Source organism: Heptranchias perlo, chromosome 6 (genome assembly GCF_035084215.1).
Source record: "Heptranchias perlo isolate sHepPer1 chromosome 6, sHepPer1.hap1, whole genome shotgun sequence".
Lineage (NCBI taxonomy): Eukaryota > Metazoa > Chordata > Chondrichthyes > Hexanchiformes > Hexanchidae > Heptranchias > Heptranchias perlo.
This window is the reverse complement of record NC_090330.1, coordinates 35,718,966-35,743,578: the sequence shown is the minus strand read 5'-3', so window position 1 is coordinate 35,743,578 and position 24,613 is coordinate 35,718,966. Positions and strand designations below refer to the sequence as shown.

Genomic DNA, 24,613 nt, shown 5'->3' with positions numbered 1-24,613 from the left:
GGAATTAGCAATTACCTTTTCTAATTGTCACCAAAACACAGGTGGAGAATTAGTAGGCTTCAAAATTCAACTGGTGTTTAATTTTGGAAATCAGACGAACATTAACATGAAAAGCAGCTTAATTCACTTTCTGAAGTTTACAGAACTTAAAACAAAAGCTACAGAGTACGGTAGCATAGTGGTTATGTTACTAGACTAGTAATCCAGAAGCCTGGATTAATAATCCAGAGTCATAAGTTCAAATCCTGCTACAGCAGCTGGGGAATTTAAATTAAATAAAATCTGGAATTAAAATATTAGTATCAGTAATGGTGGCTATGAAGCTACTGGATTGTTGTTAAAAACCCATCTGGTTCACTAATTCCCTTTAGGGAAGGAAACCTGCTGTCCTCACCCAGTCTGGCCTACATGTGCACTCCAGACCCACAGCAATGTGGTTGATTCTTAATTGCCCTCTGAAATGTAAGGAATCTTACAACACCAGGTTATAGTCCAACAAATTTATTTTAAAATCACAAGCTTTCGGAGATTATCTCCTTCGTCAGATGAATGAATGAAAAGGTTCTCAAATCGCATATCTTATACTATGTTGGGACAGCATCACACCAATCAAAAGGTGTCGTTGTTATTCAAACAGGCCAGTCACGGAGAACAGCACGTCCCAGTACACTAGATATACATTGTGTCTATTACACAGGCAGGCAGAAAGAAACTCAAAATGGCAGAGAGAGAGAGAGAGAGAATTTTAAAAAACATATAATTTTTTTTTCCCCCCTTTTTGCTGGTGGGGTTACGTGTAGCGTGACATGAACCCAAGATCCCAGTTGAGGCTGTCCTCATGGGTGCGGAACTTGGCTATCAACTTCTGCTCGACGATTTTGCGTTGTCGTGTGTCTCGAAGGCCGCCTTGGAGAACGCTTACCCGAAGATCGGTGGCTGAATGTCCTTGACTGCTAAAGTGTTCCCCGACTGGGAGGGAACCCTCCTGTTTGGCGATTGTTGCGCGGTGTCCGTTCATCCGTTGTCGCAGTGTCTGCATGGTCTCGCCAATGTACCATGCTCCGGGGCATCCTTTCCTGCAACGTATGAGGTAAACAACGTTGGCCGAGTCACAGGAGTATGAACCATGTACCTGGTGGGTGGTGTCCTCTCGTGTGATGGTGGTATCCGTGTCGATGATCTGGCATGTCTTGCAGAGGTTGCCGTGGCAGGGTTGTGTGGTGTCGTGGACGCTGTTCTCCTGAAAACTGGGTAACTTGCTGCGAACAATGGTCTGTTTGAGGTTGGGTGGCTGTTTAAAGGCGAGCAGTGGAGGCGTGGGGATGGCCTTAGCGAGGTGTTCGTCGTCATCGATGACATGTTGAAGGCTGCGGAGAACTTGGTGTAGTTTCTCCGCTCCAGGGAAGTACCGGACGACGAAGGGTACTCTGTTGGTTGCGTCCCGTGTTTGTCTTCTGAGGAGGTCTATGCGATTCTTCGCTGTGGCCCGTCGGAACTGTCGATCGACAAGTCGAGCGTCATATCCCGTTCTTACGAGGGCGTCTTTCAGCGTCTGTAGGTGTCCATCGCGTTCCTCCTCGTCTGAGCAGATCCTGTGTATTCGTAGGGCCTGTCCATAGGGGATGGCCTCTTTGACGTGGTTGGGGTGGAAGCTGGAAAAGTGGAGCATCGTGATGTTGTCCGTGGGCTTGCGGTAGAGTGAGGTGCTGAGGTGCCCGTCTTTGATGGAGATTTGTGTGTCCAAGAAAGAAACCGATTCTGAGGAGTAGTCCATGGTGAGTTTGATGGTGGGATGGAACTTGTTGATGTTATCGTGTAGTCTCTTCAGTGATTCTTCACCGTGGGTCCATAGGAAGAAAATGTCGTCGATGTATCTGGTGTATAGTGTTGGTTGGAGGTCCTGTGCAGTGAAGAAGTCGTGCCCTCTGAAATGGCCTAGCAAGCCACTCAGTTCCACAAATCTCGCTAAAAAAAGTCATAATAAGAATGAAACTGGACGGATCACTAGGCACCGGACAAAACAAAGGCAAACCAAGCCCAGTCGACCCTGCAAAGTCCTCCTCACTAACATCAGGGGACTTGTGCCAAAATTGAGAGAGCTGTCCCACAGACTAGTCAAGCAACAGCCTGACATAGCCATACTCACAGAATCATACTTTTCAGCCAACGTCCCAGAATCTTCCATCACCATCCCTGGGTATGTCCTGTCCCACCGGCAGGACAGACCCACCAGAATTGGCGGTACAGTGATATACAGTGAGGAGGGAGTGGCCCTGGGAGTCCTCAACATTGACTCCGGACCCCATGAAATCTCATGGCATCAAGTCAAACATGGGCAAGGAAACCTCCTGCTGATTACCACCTACTGTCCTCCCTCAGCTGATGAATCAGTCCTTCTCCATGTTCAACATCACTTGGTGGAAGCACTGAGGGTAGCAAGGGCACAGAATGTACTCTGGGTGGGGGACTTCAATGTCCATCACCAAGAGTGGCTCGGTAGCACCACGACTGACCGAGCTGGCCAAGTCCTGAAGGACATAGCTGCCAGACTGGGCCTGCGGCAGGTGGTGAGCGAACCAACACGTGGGAAAAACTTACTTGACCTCGTCCTCACCAATCTACCAATCTGTCCATGACAGTATTGGTAGGAGTGACCACCGCACAGTCCTCGTGGAAACAAAGTCCCGTCTTCGCACTGAGGACACCATCCAACGTGCTGTGTGGCACTACCACCGTGCTAAATGGGATACATTCAGAACAGATCTAGCAGTTCAAAACTGGGCATCCATGAGGCGCTGTGGGCCATCAGCAGCAGCAGAATTGTATTACAGCACAATCTGTAACCTCATGGCCAGGCAAAATCCTCACTCTACCATTACCAACAATCCAGGGGATCAACCCTGGTTCATTGAGGAGTGTAGAAGAGCATGCCAGGAGCAGCACCAGGCATACCTAAAAATGAGCTGCCAACCTGGTGAAGCTATAACTCAGGACTACATGCATGCTAAACAGCGGAAGCAACATGCTATAGACAGAGCTAAGCGATTCCACAACCAACGGATCAGATCAAAGCTCTGCAGTCCTGCCACATCCAGTCCTGAATGGTGGTGGACAATTAAACAACTAACGGGAGGAGGAGGCTCTGTAAACATCCTCATCCTCAATGATGGCGGAGTCCAGCACGTGAGTGCAAAAGACAAGGCTGAAGTGTTTGCAACCATCTTCAGCCAGAAGTGCCGAGTGGATGATCCATCTTGGCCTCCTCCCAATATCCCCACCATCACAGAAGCCAGTCTTCAACCAATTCGATTCACTCCACGTGATATCAAGAAACGGCTGAGTGCACTGGATACAGCAAAGGCTATGGGCCCCAACAACATCCCGGCTATAATGCTGAAGACTTGTGCTCCAGAAATGGCTGCGCCTCTAGCCAAGCTGTTCCAGTACAGCTACAACACTGGCATCTCCCAACAATGTGGAAAATTACCCAGGTATGTCCTGTCCACAAAAAGCAGGACAAATCCAATCTGGCCAATTACCGCCCCATCAGTCTACTCTCAATCATCAGCAAAGTGATGGAAGGTGTCATTGACAGTGCTATCAAACGGCACTTACTCACCAATAACCTGCTCACCGATGCTCATTTTGGGTTCTGCCAGGACCACTCGGCTCCAGACCTCATTACAGCCTTGGTCCAAACATGGACAAAAGAGCTGAATTCCAGAGGTGAGGTGAGAGTAACTGCCCTTGACATCAAGGCAGCATTTGACCGAGTGTGGCACCAAGGAGCCCTAGTAAAATTGAAGTCAATGGGAATCAGGGGAAAACTCTCCAGTGGCTGGAGTCATACCTCCCACAAAGGAAGATGGTAGTGGTTGTTGGAGGCCAATCGTCTCAGCCCCAGGACATTGCTGCAGGAGTTCCTCAGGGCAGTGTCCTAGGCCCAACCATCTTCAGCTGCTTCATCAATGACCTTCCCTCCATCATAAGGACAGAAATGGGGATGTTCGCTGATGATTCCACAGCGTTCAGTTCCATTCGCAACCCCTCAGATAATGAAGCAGTCCATGCCCGCATGCAGCAAGAAAAGGTCAACATCCAGGCTTGGGCTCATAAGTGGCAAGTAACATTTGCGCCAGACAAGTGCCAGGCAATGATCATCTCCAACAAGAGAGAGTCTAACCACCTCCCCTTGACATTCAACGGCATTACCATCGCCAAATCCCCCACCATCAACATCCTGGGGGTCACCATTGACCAGAAACTTAACTGGACCAGCCATATAAATACTGTGGCTACAAGAGCAGGTCAGAGGCTGGGTATTCTGGGGCAAGTGACTCACCTCCTGACTCCCCAAAGCCTTTCCACCACCTACAAGGCACAAGTCAGGAGTGTGATGGAATACTCTCCACTTGCCTGGATGAGTGCAGCTCCAACACTCAAGAAACTCGACACCATCCAGGACAAAGCAGCCTGCTTAATTGGCACCCCATCCACCATCCTAAACATTCACTCCCTTCACCACCGATGCACTGTGGCTGCAGTGTGTACCATCCACAGGATGCACTGCAGCAACTCGCCAAGGCTTCTTCGACAGCACCTCCCAAACCCACGACCTCTACCACCTAGAAGAACAAGAGCAGCAGGCACATGGGAACAACACCACCTGCCCATTCCCCTCCAAGTCACATACCATCCCGACTTGGAGATATATCGCCGTTCCTTCATCGTCGCTGGGTCAAAATCCTGGAACTCCCTTCCTAACAGCACTGTGGGAGAACCTTCACCACACGGACTGCAGTGGTTCAAGAAGGCGGCTCAAAAAAATAGATGTTAATTTTATCTCACCACACGCACACACAGCATCAATATGAATGTTACCTCAATAAAGCTTTTGAAGTTTGTTATGTTGTTTTTCAAAATTATTTGAAGAAAAGCTACTGAGTTGAAAGTACTAGCGCTAACGAAAATGTTTCCATTAGTATAACTGACTGAATGGTACTGATGCCTCCTGGGAAAATAGACACACAGCACATGCTCAGACTGCACAATCCAAATTCAGCTCGCAGAGTCACAGCTCTGAGCAAAAATACCAAGTTGAAGAATAGGCTTTTGGGGGAGGCAAGTAAAAACTTTAATATGTCATTAAAAGTCACAAAACACAATTTAGTGAATAAATTTAATCAAGTTATTTTGAAATATATAATTTTTAAAATTTTGTTTAAATTCTAATACTGGATATTGGAAATTCAGATACAGAAACAATATGGCGACTGAAAAAAATTTTCAAAAGCATTTTGAACAATTTGTGGGAACCTGGTTGCCAGACTGCGTGATCTCAGTGTGATGTACTCTCACTATAAAACTACAGTTATTGTGTATCACACAGCCTGATACCTTTAACATTGAAAAGGCTTATCACAGGACTAACAAGTATTGATAATGAGTTTACAATGAAATGTGTGCCTCATGCACTGATTTTAATGTATAGAGTAGATTTTGACCTAACCCACCAGGCGGGAAATGGGAGGGATCAGGTTTCCGCCTGTTTTACACCTCGTCTGATTTTATTCTCAGTCAATGGAGAATAAAATCGAGTGAGGTGTGAAATGGGCAGCTGGCCAGTGGGTTAGGTTAAAGTTACCCCCAAAGATATATAAAAATATCACTTGCTGTTTCTACCAGGTGCTATGCGCTTCACGTGCTGTCTAATTAGATGAACAGCTGACATTAGAGGCACCAAGTGTCTGTGAACTTTTTTCTACTGTGTGCTGATGCACTCTCATTTCTAGTGATCGTTTCTAAGCGACAGAAGCTGATGGGTTTGCCAGATTCAATGTTTAAAAATAACCACTCCTTAAAATAACCTTGTGCAGCTAAACCCAAATCGATGGTCCTCATCCAGCCTGGGGACTCTTCTTACATGATGATTCCACTTCAGCTGAGGAGAGCAAACAATTACCAGAATTACTGGCAAGATTTTCTGCTTGCGCGGAAATCAAAGCAGTAAAATGGTGGAACGGGATTCCTGCCCACCGAATGGGAAGACAGCTGACCACGCAGAATTTTCTGGGGTCGGCTTAATTTAAATATTGCAGGTGAGCTCTTGGTGGCAGTGCTGCCGCTGATTGGGAGTTGCCAGGAATTAAAGAACTGCAGCAACTTAAAGGGGCTACAGCATCAAAAATTGCATCGGCAAAACGACTCCCAATTACTTATCTCAGGAGTGTCTTAAGGTCTACAGGATGGCTGACAGTCCCTCGATTCAGCAAGAAGACAATCATCAAGCAAGATGCAGGCCCCAAAGAAGAACAGCACAGTAGCTGTGGCAGGAGATGGACACACGTGCCACCTCAGTGCCACATAAAGTTTAATAACCTTACCAGGAAAGGCAAGATAAGAAGAAGCAGCTGCAGCTTCCAACAGTGTACTGGACAAAACATGTCAGCCACCTACAGTGGCCTCCCCTCAATCTGTGGTAAACTGAGTGAATTGATGCTCAAGATGCAGCACAATGCCCTTTACAACCCAGCCCTCACCTCTGAATGTTCCTTCCCTCACAGCCTTACGTGCGATCACCACAGTAAAAGCCTCACATCAACTCTAAATGCATTGTGCATTACCCCATTATCAGCTAATACCAGAGTTTTGCAGATTCTCACAGCACCCAAAGGTAATTATAACGATTTTCATTCTTTTTTCAAGGAAAAAACATCCCATAATAACAGGTCGAGAAACACCACAACTGGTGCCCTCCCCAACCTCTCACTCATAACGAGGAGGAAGCCCTGGCAAACCGGGAGAATTGAGAGCACAAAAGGAGTAGAGACGGCAAAGGAGGAAAGCTGCCATGAAAGCGAGCAGTCACTTACAACCAGCAGCACCACATCATGTACATGAACTTGACACTGAGAGAGTGGAATGTCTCCCTGTTGACGTAGGTAGCAGTATTGATGAATGGAGCATATATGGCCACAGAAGTGCAATTTGCGACTCCTTCAACATTGGAGAATGCTGCCACTCTGTGAAATTGCAGTTCCTTGTCTCGCAGCTGCCAGTTGTCTACAGAAAAGCTGATGACTGGCTAACTCTAGTAAATATTGCACCCGTGATTTGTTTCATGCATCTGTGCACAGCTGCTTGGCTAATGTTACTTATGTCTCCAGTGGCAGCCTGGAATGACCCGGCAGCACGTAAATTCACAGCCACTGGCAGTGCAAAGCATACAGTGGAGGTGGACAGCAAGTCAGGCTGCAGCATGTGGCATAACTTATTGATGGCTTCCCTTGTGAAGCAAAGCTTCAACAAGTGCTGCTCATCACTTCATTACCACTTCATTTAACTATGTCCGAAGAAATGGAAACCAAACTCAAAGCAGATGTTGACACTTCATCACTGTAACAAACACACGTATCTGTCTTTATACAACAAGAAAAAAGAATGTTTTTGTACTAGATTTTTACAAATTCAAACATACAATAAATAGATTATAATTTGGACCACTGAATCCAGTTCCTAGTGGATATGGGCCCACAGCACAAAACTGTTCCATTTCAGCACTAAACCGGTAAAATGACTCAGATTAGTGCGGGAAATGGGAGAAATGTCAGGCTGGTGCAGTAGCAAATGCTCTTCTAAGAAAGAGTTGAAGCACATTACTGGGGTAAAGGGAGCCTTGCTTTGTGTTTAACCATGCTATACTTGACCTGGCAGTGTTTGATGCTGACAATAGGTCAATTTTAACCTGGAGTGGGTTTCGGGCAGGCGGTGGATGGAACGAGTGTGAAACTGGGGGTTAAAATAGATCGGGTCTGAAATGAATCCAGCGAGTGTGTTTCACACTATTGTGTTTCACACTCACTGGATTCATTTCAGACCCGATGTAAATTAACCCCCAGGCCTCCCAGAATATACGTGGAAAGGGCACAGAGCAGGTGCCAGCAGGCAAAGATCGGGCCTTCTTGGCCGTCCACTGAGGTGGGGATTTTGGGAGGGTCTCGTGGGAAAGAAGGGGGAGAGGGCGTCTGGGGTGGGGGAGGCCGCGACTTTCCTTGTGAGGTCAGAGGAGCACTTCTGTTTCTCCTGGCCCAATAAAGGAAAGTTTTAGATTTACCTGACAGGGATCTTCTGTCTTCCCCGCTCAGGACCTGGTTAAAATTGTATTTGCACAAATTTATGAAGCCTGCTTTAGACGGATGCACCATCGGTCTGCAAAACTTTGCAGGTTAAAATTGGAAATGATCGGATCTGAGCGGGTAACTGACCTGCTCGTTTTTAACTGCCCATCAGCCCAGTTTCTGGTGGGCTGGGAAGGTTAAAATTGACCCCTGGGAGTTCAAGATGGGAAGTGTTCCAATTCTCAGCATGGACATTCCTCACCTTGACAAGTATAAAATTCCCGTCCAAAATGTTTTTTTTTTAGCCTAGTGGTGGGCCTTTTACCACATAATTCCTAGTAATGTGTTGCTGTTTGTGCCCCTGTGTGATAACCTCTGTATAATACTTTGAACTGATACATATCACAGCAATTGGCATATGTACCACTGCTATGTTATTGATGAAAATCCTATAAACAATGTAACATTATCCATATAAGTAGGTTAGGAAGCTTACGAGAAGTACAGTCTTTTATTATATATATATACATTTAATATATTGTATTTGTGACTGAACATTATTAGTTCTGTAATGATTATCATGCAAGCAGAAAAAAAACTCTGGTGGGCAGTGAAGCAGTTTTTTAACTTATCTGTCAGCATGAGGTAGATTTGTTTTACGTGCATTAGGTCAACTCAAGAATTCATATTCGAAGCAGCCAAGTGAAACTAAACTGAAGTTGCAGGAATGAGCGTTCTGCAAAACTTCTTGACCCTCTTGACCCTCAACAGTTATTAACTCTGTACAAGGGATCTTCAAAGATCCTAGACCTTGCATGTTAGACAAAATGCAAGTGTATTAGTCAATATGATTGCAAATTTAAGCAGTAATTATTTAAGATGAATTACCTTATCTTTCCATAGCTGTTAAAAAGTCAAACTTTACAAAGCCCTTCTTTAAAAGCAGGTAAAATCTAATGGAATTTAGCTGCCATTGGATATAGGAATATTTCAGCAGTAAGGTAAACATTCAGGATCCTACTGGACAAGAGCCAGCAACCCTCCTCGCACTCAGTGAATCACATTACTAAACATTGCACTGAATTATTAGCACAAAATGTTGATTCTTGTAACTTAAACCTAAATGTTTATAAAATTTAAGCATTATCTTTATAGAACACCTATTAGTCTAGGTTATCACAGAGTTAATTGTCATTTATCTGACTAAGTTGTAAACGCAGACGAATTGTGAAAGAATAGTTTGTTGCTCAGTTGTGGGATTCATATAATGATTAACGTAAAGTTATGTAGTGAGGTTATTTATTTTATGGCACTGTATATTAAAAGGTTAAGGGGTAACGTGCATTCCTATTGCATCACTAATAAATAGGACTATTGCCAATCTGTAAGGGTCACTTGATGCTATTTAATAACAGGTGGCCACAGCAATTTATTTTAATCCAACCATTTGCAGTACTATGGGATCATTACACTGCTATGGAGGGGTTCAAGAGAAGAAAACCACCTTTAATATAATGCAACAAGTCTTTTTTTTATTTTTCCATGTTTCCGTTTTAGAGTGCCTGGTCAGAAAAAAAACTGTACATATTTGCCTGGTGCTTCCTGCACAGCATATTATACCAATAAGATAACTTTAAAATACAATCCTTAAATATAACTCTATTTTCTGTGGCCTTTCTGTGGAAAAATTTTCCAAAAAAATTCACAAAACATGAATGCAACGCGCCCCAGTATTAATGTGTAGTATTGTCACAGAGTGATTGAGAGAAAAAAATTATGCCAGAAATTTCTTCGGGACTTCTCTTGCTCCACTGCCAAAACATGAGAGAAGTGAAAGGTGAGTGGCAAGAGAGAGATTATCACACCTGTGTTTTGTTGACAGTTTGAAATGTTAAATGCTAATTGCTTGCTCCTATAAGACACAGATTCCATTTTCTAACACTATAAGACAGAGGGGAAAAAGAGATATAGAGAATAACACACATAGAAAGATGGACCGATTCTTTCCTCATTCTAATTTGACTTCTTTAACAAACACAAGTTGAATTTATGAAAGCAAATAAAGCCTCTAAGGTAAACAGATGGGAAAGAAGGGTAAGAGAGGCATGGAAGAGATAAACAGGTTGAGGGTAAGGGAACCTCTGATCACCCACCCTGGCGAGAGAGCGGCGGGAATGGATGGAGGATTGAGACTTAGTGACAGCAGAGCAAGGAGGAAAGAAGGATACAGGGGGTTGATTGGGTAGTTCAAAGCCAAAGAGTTAGGTGTAGTGATGGCAGTGAGGGGTGGAAGGAAAGGAAAGGGATATTGGGAAGGTGAAAGAGTAGGGGTGGTGATGGGAGCGAGAGGATGGCGAGAATACTTGATTGAGGAAGGGATGGGAAGAGAGCCAGTGAGGGCCACATTTTTTCCAGAACCCCCCACCTAATGCAGCCTTCAGCTATTGTTGGCTTCTTTCCCTGCCACATCACAGCATACCACCCATCATCTCCCTCCCAAAAAGGAAACAAAATAACAGAGAGGGGGCAGAAGATGACAGAGAGGGAAACAAGAAGAAGATTTAAGGGAAGAGAAGAGAAGAGAGAGACAGAAGCAGACGAGGAGAGACAGAGACAAAGAAACACAGCTACATGAAGACAGCAGAGCTAGGTAAGAGAGTGACCACATCTCTGACTTACCATGTGCAATGCCACAGAAGATCAACTAGTACTGGGTTAAAAGTCAGGCAGTGTGCCTATTTTTAGTTCTTACTCTCTGTGTTTTCCAAATTCAATTAAGGACACAGCAGTCTAAGGAGCTTTGTGTAATTTATAATCAATTTGTAATAAATTATGATTTTGCTCAATTTAGTGTCTTAAATTCTGTCATAAACATAATGGGCCGGATTTTGCTCTAAAAATAACGGCGAGCTTAACAGTGCTAACCGTTATTTCAGTGCAAATCAGACAGCAACTTCCAGCAACCGCACATGCGCAGTTAAATGTGGAAATCCGAAAGTTGCTGTACCAGATGCCCTGCTCCTCCAGAAGCTTCGCAGGAAGATCTTGCCGGCCGACTCACTGTTGAAATGAATGCAACAGAGCGAAGTTCCTCTACTGCCCTGATGGAAACAAAGTAATCTCGCCAGAAAAAGGTATGTCAAGTTTTTTTAAGTCTAAGCAAACTTTTAACATTTTTTTATATTTCAAAATATACTTTATTCCATAAAATGTAAAGATACACACAGTTCATTGTAAAAGGACACAATTCCAAGCAATACAGTTCAAACCAATACAATGCAGATCGTACACACTATGATCCCATTATTACAATTCAAAACACAGTACATACCTTCTAATACATTCTGTATAATACAAAGTGGGGTGGCCTTACAGGGTGGCTTTTCCCCATAGAGCCTTTGCGTAGGCCTCACCTCACTTCAGTGCGTCCCGCAGCACATACTCCTGGACCTTGAAGTGTGCCAGTTGGCAACACTCAATCGTGGACAGCTCCTTCAGGTGGAAGACCAACAGGTTTTGGGCGGACCAAAGGGCCTCCTTCACCGAGTTAATGGTCTTCCAGCAGCAGTTCACTTTATTTTTTTCTTCATTTGATGAAGTCAACAGGAAGCTTATTTTCCAAAAGGATAAGACAACTTTAATGTCACGTTTGTCATGTATTGCTCAGTTTCTAATTCTATCCTAGAGATTATTCCTGGTGAAAAAATCAGTGAAAGAAAAACAAACCCCCAATGATTTCCTTTACCTTTTCCTTTTAGTAGTATCTAAACTATTTCATTTTCTGGTTCACTCAGCAATTTAACCAGTACAGCTTCACTAATGCTGAAAAAATAATTCCAGGACAATGACTTGACACAGCGATGCGGACTCACTGTGAAAAGGGCTAGTGCGCTAATAAATAACACACACATACAGATAAAAAGAATACTACAAACACTGGAAATCTGAAATAAAACATAATTGCTGGAAGCGCACATCAGCATCTATATGAGAATGGTAAGTTAATATTAACGGTAAAACCCTTCATCGGAGCTGACAGACCCTTCTGTTGAAGGACGCCACTGGAACATTATCCTGTCTTTCTATTACAGATGCTGATGGACCAGTTGTGCATTTCCTACATGTCCTGTTTCTCTAACATACGCAATTCACCTCTTAATCACTGTGCCTGGACTGTAGTTCTCCATTCAGCAATGCCATTTGTTTCTAACATATTCCACAGCCACTATGAAAAGCTGAAATGTTAAGTGCAAAGCTTTAAACAAAATTGTTTTTTTTCAAAGAAGTAAAACCTTCCAAATGTGGCTGTCCATAAGTGCTTCATTCAGACTCTGCTGTCAAGTTTCAAATTCACTCCATGCCAAAATTGCCAGATGTCAAAAGATCTGCAAATGCCCGTAGTCCAAGTACTCCCCAAAAAGAACGTTAAAAGCCAGTAAAACACTTGTTATAGCATTAGATTTAACGTATGCTGTCAGGGGATCTTTAAGCAGTAATCTGAGTTTTAAAATATTAACTGGCTGTGCTGTCAAGTTTCATGGACCCCCTCAGTTGACACTCAGCAGTTAAATTAATAATAATAAAGTAAAACATCTGTTTGACTGTATGGATCCAGTTAAATCTCCTGCTGCTGTTTGCCAAACAAAGTCAAGAATTTCCCCTGAGCAAAGAAAGCTTTGAAAGCTTTCAACAGTCAGCCAGCCTGAGGAGCAGCAATGGACAAACCCAGTTAAATCACAAGCTTCCTGACAATTGCTAGGGGGAGAAAAGGAAAAATAAAACTACCCAAATGAAACTTGTAACCCAGTCCCTGCCAAAACAGCTGGAAAAGGCTGCTCAATTCCCATTGAAAATAATGGACATTCCTGGAAAATTTGGGTGGGAAGCCATTGATTCTGGAATTCAGGAGGAGCAATTTCTTGTTTTGATAACTTCAGCAAAAAAATTCTGATTAAAGTTATTGCCAAAAGAGTGTTTCATAAATTCACAGTTTGATTTTCTGAGAGATACTTTCTGTGTACAATAACTTCATATAAAGTTACATTTTCTGCTTGTTTGCTGCCAGGACAGAGCCTCGTCTGCTAGAAGAGATTCTTGGGAAGCAAAACCTGCACAGCCTATGAATTTCCATCCATTAATGGAAAACCATGGTGAATGCTGTGCGTGAATGATTTCCCGAGGAGCACTCTCACTGGGCAGAGCTTGCAGTGGAAGTGAGCGCAAGTGGAAAATTTATCCTCCAATGCACATTTGCGTATAACATACACTTTTTGCTATCTTTATAAAGCTTTTTAATAGAATATGTATCATGACATAAAGTGCACCTCAGTTTCATGCCCATTTTTCACTGTAAAATAATGGCGCTGATGATGTGGTCCCAGTGCAGAGGCTGTGGGACCATTGCACCACGGCAATGTGTGTGTCTCAGTGAAGTAAGCTGTCTTTGTGCAAGGTCAGTCTATTTAAATTTTAGTGCAGCAATCAGTACACGACACACTAAGGGGCAGGGGATGGGAATTCAGATGCAGCAGCTCTTAAAGGCCTGCTGCTTTCTCTTAAAGCTATCATGCAAATGTAGAGGGGGAGAAATGGGAACACTCTTCAAATATTGTGACAAAGGGGAAGCATCATGGGGAAACACCGCTTTAAATACACTTGCACAACACACGGTTACTAATTTGGGATCTCAGATATTGCGCTGCGTGATGACAGTTCTTTAGCTATGATACAGATTAACGTAGTTAGTGAGAAACATTGTTGTATTCGGTAGTCCTGATGTAAGCCTGTATGGAGTGGACGTGATGCTTAATTTTACTATGGTACTGCATGCATGTACAGATGACTATTGTGCTTTGGCTGTGTCATGCTCTTGGAAAGTATCTTCTACTACAGTTTGCCTTAACATTCTTGCTAATTGCCCAGTTCAAGAAAGAAAGAACTTGCCTTTATATAGTGCTTTTCACGACCTCAGGACGTCCCAAAGTGCTTTACAGCCAATTAAGTACTTTTTGGTTGTGCAGACACGTTTTCTTATTCTGCGTGATGGTCAACTTTTGTCATTGGTTCATGCTACCGATTTTCTCCAGCCTGCTCCATGGCAGGTACCATTTGCGGGTGAAGTTGCATGAGATGCAACTGACAACGATAATTATGGACACTTTTGCAGTCCTGGACTGTGACATTCCCCTTCATTGGCCCAGGCATCAGAAATTATGTGTAAGAATGCTGATGGGTTGTTCCACCTAAAGCTCAGTAGCTGTATGTACTTCATTATATTGCTCTACGGGTCTAGTCCTTGGGTTTCTCAATGTGCTAAGTAACCACGGTTGCAGTGGATAGCCCCGGTCCCTCAGCAGCCATACATGCAGGCACCATGGATTGGCATAAAATAAATCATAGCAACCCCACGGTAGCGGGCACTGATATGCACAATTCTGTACCTTTAGTCACAGATTAGCTGCACATTCATGTTTCCTTATACCACTCTTTTTCATGGGTAAGTGGATGGTGGTGATCTATAAGATGGCCATGGGCTGCTTTGAATCCTTTGACTAAGATTGCTTTGTGGATTCTTAAGTCTGTATATCAACAATCAGCCTCTGGCAAACACTCAAAATGGAGCTCTGCATGACATGAACAATGTCTCTACCTTATCATCTAAATACCACAATGATACCATATCAAGGCGCATTTCAGGCATTGGAAGTGCTGCCTAATTGTCAGAGAAAGGCATGCCAAAAATCTGCTCTCAAATGAATTTCTTGGAAATGTAGGTACATCTGAGCTTGCCAACCATCATCAGATTCATAGAACCTCACCCTGAAGTTTAACAGCAAAACAAGCTCCTGCTTTGCAAGCGCAAGTCCAAGAAATCCAATTAAAACAAACTCACGGATTGAAATGAATTAATGAAAAGCATGTGTGCTATCAGAAGCAATTACATGGAAATCAATCATGTACAGAAATGCCAGTCTTTCCTTGCAGAATTGTCTCCTAACCACTGACAATGTAGTACATAATAACGGCTCTAATTTAAAGCGTCCCACCCTCCTTGCTAAATGAGACAGCAAAATAATAATGAAAATGGGGGGATAGAATGGAATGTGTTGCTGAAGTACTTGATTTGTCCAAATTCCATCAAAAATATATTCTGCTCACCCTTAAACTGGATACTGACAATAGTAGGTGTGTTTTAACGTAAAAATCAGTTTTAATCCTTATAACATTAGGATTGTTAGACTGCAAAATAACACTGAAGATTAACAAGCAGAGTGTTTTCTGCCTTTGGGGAAAGCCATATACCCAAATCTAATGCAGGGTTCAAAACCCCTTTAACAAAAGACATTTGAAGGAAAGGGTTAATTGTGTCCCTTTTAATCAAAGACAGTTGAAAACCTGCAATCACTGTAATATATTCAACTGTGTTCTCGCAAATCTTGTTTTTCCTTCAATGATGCCGATAGCAGTGAAGATAATGAGTTTCGAGATCATTGTACTGCGGATAGATATCTAGATTATTAAATAAATAAGCTAGATGGATAATATTGGGCTTAAAGGGTTGTCAGGCTTTTAAAACACATAGGGCTGGAAATCCGGCTGTGTAACCTCCTGAGGTTCCAAAATGGCATACGGAATGCGCGCGCATGCTTCTAGCGTGACGTGCACCAGACGCCATCTTGGTAAAGGTGTTTGCGCACACGCAGGTATCGAATCCCGGTACCATGTAAAGTAAGGAGAATATGCGTTAGACCAGGGTGCAACGCTGATTTAAAGGGACAGATACCATTTTAGCACTCAAAGCTCCAGCCAACAAGTTGTCTTAACCACGAACAACTGAACATGTCTTCGACGGCCTGGAGGACCCTCACCAGCGCTATTCATAGAATCATAGAATCATAGAATCATAGAATCATAGAAGTTACAACATGGAAACAGGCCCTTCGGCCCAACATGTCCATGTCGCCCAGTTTATACCACTAAGCTAGTCCCAATTGCCTGCACTTGGCCCATATCCCTCCATACCCATCTTACCCATGTAACTGTCCAAATGCTTTTTAAAAGACAAAATTGTACCCGCCTCTACTACTGCCTCTGGCAGCTCGTTCCAGACACTCACCACCCTTTGAGTGAAAAAATTGCCCCTCTGGACCCTTTTGTATCTCTCCCCTCTCACCTTAAATCTATGCCCCCTCGTTATAGACTCCCCTACCTTTGGGAAAAGATTTTGACTATCTACCTTATCTATGCCCCTCATTATTTTATAGACTTCGATAAGATCACCCCTTAACCTCCTGCTCTCCAGGGAAAAAAGTCCCAGTCTGTCTAACCTCACCCTGTAAGTCAAACCATCAAGTCCCAGTAGCATCCTAGTAAATCTTTTCTGCACTCTTTCTAGTTTAATAATATCCTTTCTGTAATAGGGTGACCAGAACTGTACACAGTACTCCAAGTGTGGCCTCACCAATGCCCTGTACAACTTCAACAAGACATCCCAACTCCTGCATTCAATGTTCTGACCAATGAAACCAAGCATGCTGAATGCCTTCTTCACTACCCTATCCACCTGTGACTCCACTTTCAAGGAGCTATGAATCTGTACTCCCAGATCTCTTTGTTCTATAACTCTCCCCAACGCCCTACCATTAACGGAGTATGTCCTGGCCCGATTCGATCTACCAAAATGCATCACCTCACATTTATCTAAATTAAACTCCATCTGCCATTCATCGGCCCACTGGCCCAATTTATCAAGATCCCGTTGCAATCCTAGATAACCTTCTTCACTGTCCACAATGCCACCAATCTTGGTGTCATCTGCAAACTTACTATTTATAGGGACCATGCAAGATTTACATGTTTGTTTCTGGATTATTGCTTCTGGCTGCTGATGCATTTGTACCTGTTTTTGGAGGTCTCCTATACTTGAATACCAGGACTAGCCTAAAATTTGGAGCCAAGACTTGCAGGAATGAAGTTAGGCAATGCTTCTACATGCAAAGGGTGGTAGAAGTTTGAAACACCCGTCTGCAAACGGCAGTTGGTGCGAGCTCAATTGTGAATTTTAAATCTGAGATTGTTAGATTTTTGTTAATCAAAGGTATTAAGGGATATGGGGCTAAGGCAGGTAGATGGAATTAGGTCACAGATAAACCAGGATCTCATTGAATGGCAGAACAGGCTCGAGGGGCTAAACACCACTGCCATTTGCTGCCTCCTGTTATATGCCCCCTTCTCCTGCAAGAATGCGGGACGTGTGTCGGTGGGTGTTCTGCAGGATGTTTGGGTGATATGCCTGTCATGGTTGAATAGCTGCTAGTGTGTGTGACCTGTGACTTGTGGGTGTGCGGCTTGCAACAGTGGTAATGTGTGAGGCTGAGAAGAAGCATCTGATTGGAAGAGTTAAGTACTGATTGAAAGAGTTTGTTGGTATGTGGGTGATGGGGGGTGTAGTGCGTGGAGCAGTCGATCATGCTAGTGGTGCAGTTAGTGGGAGATGCCACTTGACAGTTGACCTCACTCACCTTGACCACTCGTGCCAAAGTATTAAACTTCTTCCTGCACTGCATCCATATTCGTGGTGCTATGCGCCTGGCATTTACTTCGTCCCCTACTGCCTCCCACTGCCTCTTGAGCATGTGTTTGGAGGGCCTCTTGCCCCCTCCCCCCCCCCCGCGGATATAGGATGCCCCTCCTTCTGTCCACCTCTTGCACCAAGGCCTCTAATGCATCAGCAAAAAACCTTGGTGCACGCTCTCGCGCAGGCCCGGTACAAACTCAAATCAGCAGATTGGTGGGATCTGGCGTGCAGATTGGAGGATGTGGGATTTAATAGTGCGCAACCTTTAAACAATGTTTTAACATAACCCAACAGTTCGTAAACATAGGGACAGGACCTGCATCTGTGTTTTACATGTGCGATGTCTGATCTCCGTTCAGACTCCGTGCGGACCCGTATCTTATTTATTGCAAATAAGAGGTGCAGACTGCCTTTAAGAGGTGCAGGCTACCTTTAAGAAGTGCGAGCAACTTATGCAATATCTGGGCCCCCCTGCTGGTGAGAACACTGAACAATGCAGCTAGGCCTGGCTGCTGTGCTACAATCAGGTAAATGAGAAGGCAGCACCAATCTCTCATGCAGCCTGCATCAGAATGACCGGGTGCGGGTTAATCGCACACCACAACCCTCGTGCCCAGTTTCAGGCCTTGTCAAATTTAACCCCCATAGGCTTTTGGAAACACAAGCTTATCAACACAGCAGAGGACAATGTAAGAGAAGGCTACAAGAGCATACATCAAAGGCTTCAGATTGGGATAGCAATGATCAGTGTGAAAAGGCATGGACCTCTCATTCCTATCTGGTAATCTGTTCAAAGAACTGGGATTTGTGAAACATGAAATAGTATTGCATCCAGCATACAGTCAAATGGTATAAGGAATGGATTTGAAACCACCGAAGCAATCAAAATTGGAGACGTCAGGACCATTAAGAATATTTGCATATAGGAATGGAAAGGTAATAAACAGAAATAATAAAAGGGCCTTTTACATTCCATCGTTTGAGCACATGGGGGTAAATTTTAACTCTGAAGAATGGGCGGGCTAGGGGCGCAAGGACAGTGAAAATTGTCGGTTTTGAGAGCGGGACCGCATCACGGCTCCAACCAGCCAATTTCAGGGTTTGACCCAGACGCATCTGGGTGCCCACTCTTCTGAAACTCGGAAGTCCCACCGGCACTTAAAGCACTTAAAGCCAGCGGGACGATATTTAAAGGGCCAATTGAGCTTTTTAAACTATTTAAGGATGTTAAATTTTTGTGTATTGAGTTACACCAGCGATTTTAACAGTTTCTGAACATGTCTCCCGTGGCCTCTGAAACACACCATGGAAACACAGACAAGTTGCAGCTGGCACCCATTTTTTTTTTACTATTCGTTCATGGGATGTGGGCGTCGCTGGCAAGGCCAGCATTTATTGCCCATCCCTAATTGCCCTTGAGAAGGTGGTGGTGAGCCGCCTCTTGAACCGCTGCAGTCCGTGGTGAAGGTTCTCCCACAGTGCTGTTAGGAAGGGAGTTCCAGGATTTTGACCCAGCGACGATGAAGGAACGGCAATATATTTCCAAGTCGGGATGGTGTGTGACTTGGAGGGGAACGTGCAGGTGGTGGTGTTCCCATGTGCCTGCTGCCCTTGTCCTTCTAGGTGGTAGAGGTCGTGGGTTTGGGAGGTGCTGTCGAAGAAGCCTTGGCAAGTTGCTGCAGTGCATCCTGTGGATGGTACACACTGCAGCCACAGTGCGCAGGTGGTGAAGGGAGTGAATGTTTAGGGTGGTGGATGGACCTTTAAACCAGTGATTGGCACATGTGAAGAAAAGATGCAGGACAGTCAATTCTCTCAGACAAACCTTTGGTCTTCTTCATGGAAGAGGACACAAATAACTTCCCAGAAATGCTAGGGAACCATGGGACTAGTGAGAAGGAACTAAAGGAAATTAGTATCAGTAAAAAAAATAGTGCTGGAGAAATTAATGGGACTGAAAGCCAATAAATCCCCCAGGGCCTGATAATCTGCATCCCAGATCTCGACAGACTGGATGCAGTGAGGATATTTCCCTTGGCTGGTGGGTCCAGAACGAGAGGTCACAGTCTCAGGATACAGGGTTGGACATGAGATGAGAAATTTCTTCACTCAGAGGGTGGTGAGCCTGTGGAATTCTCTACCACAGAAGGCTGTGGAGGCCAAATCACTGAATATATTTAAGAAGGAGCTAGATAGATTTCTAGACACAAAAGGCATCAAGGGGTATGGGGAGAGAGCGGGAATATGGTATTGAGATAGAGGATCAGCCATGATCATATTGAATGGTGAGCAGGCTTGAAGGGCCGAATGGTCTACTCCTGCTCCTATTTTCTATGTTTTTATGTTTCTTGTGTCCAGATGTATTTACTTTCTTTTTGGGCCCCCTCAAACTGACACCAACAGGATTGGGCAGGGGGCGGGGTGCGCAATGGATTTATTCAGCATTACATCTGAGAAGGAGGCACATCACCATCCATGGCAGGCACAGCTCCACAAACATGGGAGTTGCAGCTCCACAAACAGAGTTGCACCGCAATGACCTGCAGAAGAGCAGAGAGGGGACCAGCGGAGAGGCCGAGGTCGCAGGAGGCACTACCCTTGTGAGAGGGTCTACAGACAGAGGCTGAGCTTCCTGGACCTCTGAGCATCAGTGCCTATGAAGGCTCAGATTGATTCGCCAGGTGGCCGCAGACATCTGCACGCTTCTTCATGCAGAGCTGCTCCCGGCTGGGCCTGGTGGCCACGTATTGCCCGTCACAATTAAAGTCACCACTGCCCTCAATTTCTTCGCCTCCGGATCCTTCCAGGCGCCACCAGTGACATCACCAGGACCTCTCAGTTGTCTGCACCTAAGTGTATACGATGGCTCTTTTTCCAGGGCATCTGACTACGTTAATTTCCCCATCGACGACATCAGCCAGGCTGAGAGGGCAGAGGGTTTCCACTCTCTGGCTGGCTTCCCATGGTACAGGGTGCAAACCAAGGACATGAAAGTGGGGTCTCTGCTCAAAGCACGTGAGCCAGGACTGTTCATCAACTGAAAGGGATATCACTCCATCAATGCGCAGCTGGATTGCGACCATCAGAAGAGGTTTCTGCAGGTGTGTGCCAAATTCCCTGGCAGCTATCATGAGTCCTTTATTTTGCACGAATCCAACATCCCGGCCCTCTTCCATGCACAAAACAGACTTAAGGGCTGGCTCCTTGGAGGCAAGGGTAACCCCCTGCAGACGTGGCTCATGATACCTCTGAGAAACCCTACCAGTGAGGCACAGCAGCGGTACGACGACAGTCGCATCACCACCAGGCCTGTCATTGAACAAGCCGTAGGAATGCTCAAGATGCGCTTCAGTTGCCTGGATCAATATGGGGGATCCCTTCAGTACTCAGTGACGAGGGTGTGTAGAATAATAGTCGTGTGTTGCGTCCTGCACAACATCGCTCAACAGAGAGGGTTACAGGTGGAGGAGGTCCCGTGCGCTCAGGAAGCATCTGCACCTGCCATCAACATTGAAGAAGATGAGGAGGAGGATGAGGATGAAGATGGTGAAGCGGAGGAGGAGGGCGATGAGCAACCCATCGACGGGGCAGCGGCACACCTGGCTGCTCGTGATGCCAGGGAGTCACTCATATTTGATAGCTTTTCATAAGGAGATCTGTAAAGTGAAGATAGTCAAATACTCAGACCACCTAGAACGGCCACCACCAACACCAACACCAGCCTCCCCACCATTTGCACAAAACAGTCCTACAACCACACATACACCCATTGTAAATACGCCCAATGGGTGGCATCAAGTCTCGCCGTTCATGATGAGGGACATGCAAGGGCGCTTTCACAAAAGGGGCTCATGAATGAACAAGACGTTGCAGTGATGGTGACAAAAACAAAGAGAAATGAAAAACATGACATTTAGTCAGACACCATTGTGCATACCTTTGGCGATCACAAAACCTTTGCCTTCCTCTTCCTACTACTTTTACATGGTGCATCTCTTGTGGCTTCAGCAGAGGTAGTGGCAGGTTGCTGAAGTCCCTGCCCTGACTGCTGAGTTGCTCTTGGCCTACGCCCTCTGGGTTTTGGAGCCCGTGAGGGTCCCGCCAAAGACTGCTCCACCTGGACCTGTGCAGGGGCAGATTCGGCCATCTGGAGAGGAGGCAGCATTGCGGGTATCGGTTGGGGGGGGCAACAGATGAGACGTGGGAGTGCTTTGAGTGGAGTCCCCACTTCCATGTCTCCTTTTCCAATCATCCAGGGCCAGGGCCACATCACTCCTACCACACTGCTTGGAGGAGATGTGTGATGCCTTGTAAGGCCACTGTTAATGTATCTGTCTGCCTGTTTAAGATGGCAGAATGTTGGTCACCGAGTCCACATGGCCGTTGTTATGGCCTGAATGGACTCATTTGTGAGCCGTGCTTGAAGCGCAATGGAGCCTACCATTCTCTCCATCGCAGACATTCCCGCACTTAACTGTGCCACCAGTCCACTAGTGTTGGAGTTGGATTCCTCCATCCTCTCTGCTATTGTGGAGAGTATGCGTGGCACGTCTTCCAGTACGACGCTAAGGTGCATCTGTACCTCAATCATTCTCCTTTTAAAGGATGGCCCCCGGGGTTCAGCATCTGTGTCCAGCTGAACAGAGCATGGAGAGGAGTGTGCCCAACGATGCAGACTCTCCACAGCTGCCCCTGCCACCAGTGTTGCTTGTGCTCACTTGTGTGTGGTGACTCACAAGGCGACAAACAACTAACTGTGTAATAGGACCCACCGAGGTATGAGCTGGTGCATGGCTCGCTATAATGTGACGATGCACCCTCAGAGGCATGGAGCTCCTCTGAGGAATCACCCTCGTCTACGTCGTGTGCCACTTCAGCACTCCTTAAAGGGTCTGGAAGAGAACACACAGCAATATTAAGACTCATCACAGAAGTGATGTTGCGACGAGCATCCTGAGGTGTGCAACAGGTCAATCTTTGATAACATCAATTCATGATGTTAAAGTTCTGTCACCAGCCGATTGCAGGTTGCCAGTCTCGCCATCTCCAACGGCCAGGCATTCAACCACGTGGCTCAGATCCATTGCCTCCTCCTCTACGTCTGTCAGGGGCACTATTTGTGGTGGCCCCCCCCAGTCCTATTCCTCTCGAGTGCATTTTGCGCTCTCTTCTCCTACAAGGGGAGAAAGAACAAACGTGCGAGTGACTGAAGGTGACGTGGTCACCCGATGGATGCATTGCTTTGTGTGAGGCTGACAATGAAAGAGATTCATCAGAGGGTAACTATCAGACAGATTCATTGTATGAGGATTGGGGTGAGTGGCAGTGGTGGGTTCACAAATGGGGAGGTGAGGAAGTGCATAGAAAGTGAAGGTAAGTTGATGATGAAACTTAAGTGGGTGTGAGGAGTGATGTGATGGAATAGGCTTACCAACGCAGAGTGAGAGAGGGGGGAGGGGTTCTTTTCACAGGATGTGGGTGAATCAGCAAATGTCCCCACTTTTCCTGACCTGGTTAAGTCATTAAATCGCTTCCTGCATTGAACCCAAGGCCTGGGCACTGTGCTCCTGCTGCTGAGCTCCTCTGCCGCCTCCAGCCACTCCTCCTTAGTGGCAGAAGCAGGTTGCTTCCACCTGTCAGCCGGGTAGAGAACTTCCCTCCTGCTTCTCACACCAGTCAGTAGAATCTCCAGGGAAATGTCACTGAACCGGGTGCTGCCTTGGCTCTGTGCTGCTCCATTTTCATTGCTCCTCCTTTCTCCTTCAAAATCCATTTTTGCACTGAGCCCTTAAATACTGCAGTTCACAGTACATCATGTGGGTGCGCAGTACGCCTGCTGTGCAGCTTGGAAACGTAAAACCCGGAAGTAAAATTAACTACCTTCAATTCAGTTGCTAAAATCATGGCCATGGCCTTTTCTACATCAAAGGGTCTACCCATTCCAGTCACATGATCAAAGCCTAAACTGTCAATCATTGAGGTATGTTATGAGGGAGCGATTGGACAAAAAGAATGACACTCCCCCAATCCTATGTCCAATTAGTAAAAACAATATAAAAAGATGATTTTGAGAGAAGAGCAGTCTCTTCACCACACAGCAGTCAAAAGGAACCACCATGCATGTTGCAGTCGAACAAGAAGATGAGGACCTCATGGACTGAAGAGCTGATCACCTTCAGGCCTAGATGAGCAAAATCCTTGGTTTAAAGGTTGTATATGTATTAATGATTTGCCTGATGTGTGTATGAATTGTTAAGTCATTACATAATAATGTTGTGAATTATTAAGTGTACAATGGGATTTTATAGAGAAAAGTCATATGTATAGTTTCATTTTGCTTCATGAATGCTTGTATGAATTATAACATCATTAATTAATTATGTTTGATTGATGAAACTACCATGAGTGAGGGTGACCTTCTTTGCTTGACTATTCGTCCAGTTCCAAGAATCACACGAAATAAGGATTACCCTACACTAATGATATACCAGTAACAACCACATTTCCACTTTTAGAAATACCAAAATATCTTTGGTTATTTCCGTAGGAACAAAATTTTTCTTTACATTTGTTTCCCATATAATTACACAAAATTTTTGTTATTCTCTATAATTTGAAGTATACCCTCTCAGTGCAGGCTTTGAATATTCTACTGAGGCAATAAGCTGTTCTTTTGAGCAAATGTTGATTAGGTAATTGCAGTTTACATATTTACACACAAGTATATTCAGTACCATTTTATTTAAATGTATAGTGCTTACTATCATGTCACTCCCAAACAGATATTGTATATAGAGACCTCCAGAGCTGTAGGCAACTTGTACTTGGGTATGATTGTTTTTCATTGAAAGCTCAACACAATGTTTAAAAGGGTGACTTTACAGGCAGGGCATAGCCACAAGATACTTCACTGTTCCAT

The 24,613-nt window shown here is 44.9% G+C and overlaps 1 protein-coding gene across 2 annotated transcripts in view; it reads right to left on the bottom strand.

Annotated features, from left to right (window-relative positions):
• arhgap20 (Rho GTPase activating protein 20) overlaps positions 1-24,613 on the bottom strand; it is a 109,319-nt gene that overhangs the window by 64,528 nt on the left and 20,178 nt on the right. The gene's annotated exons all lie outside the window — the stretch shown is intronic.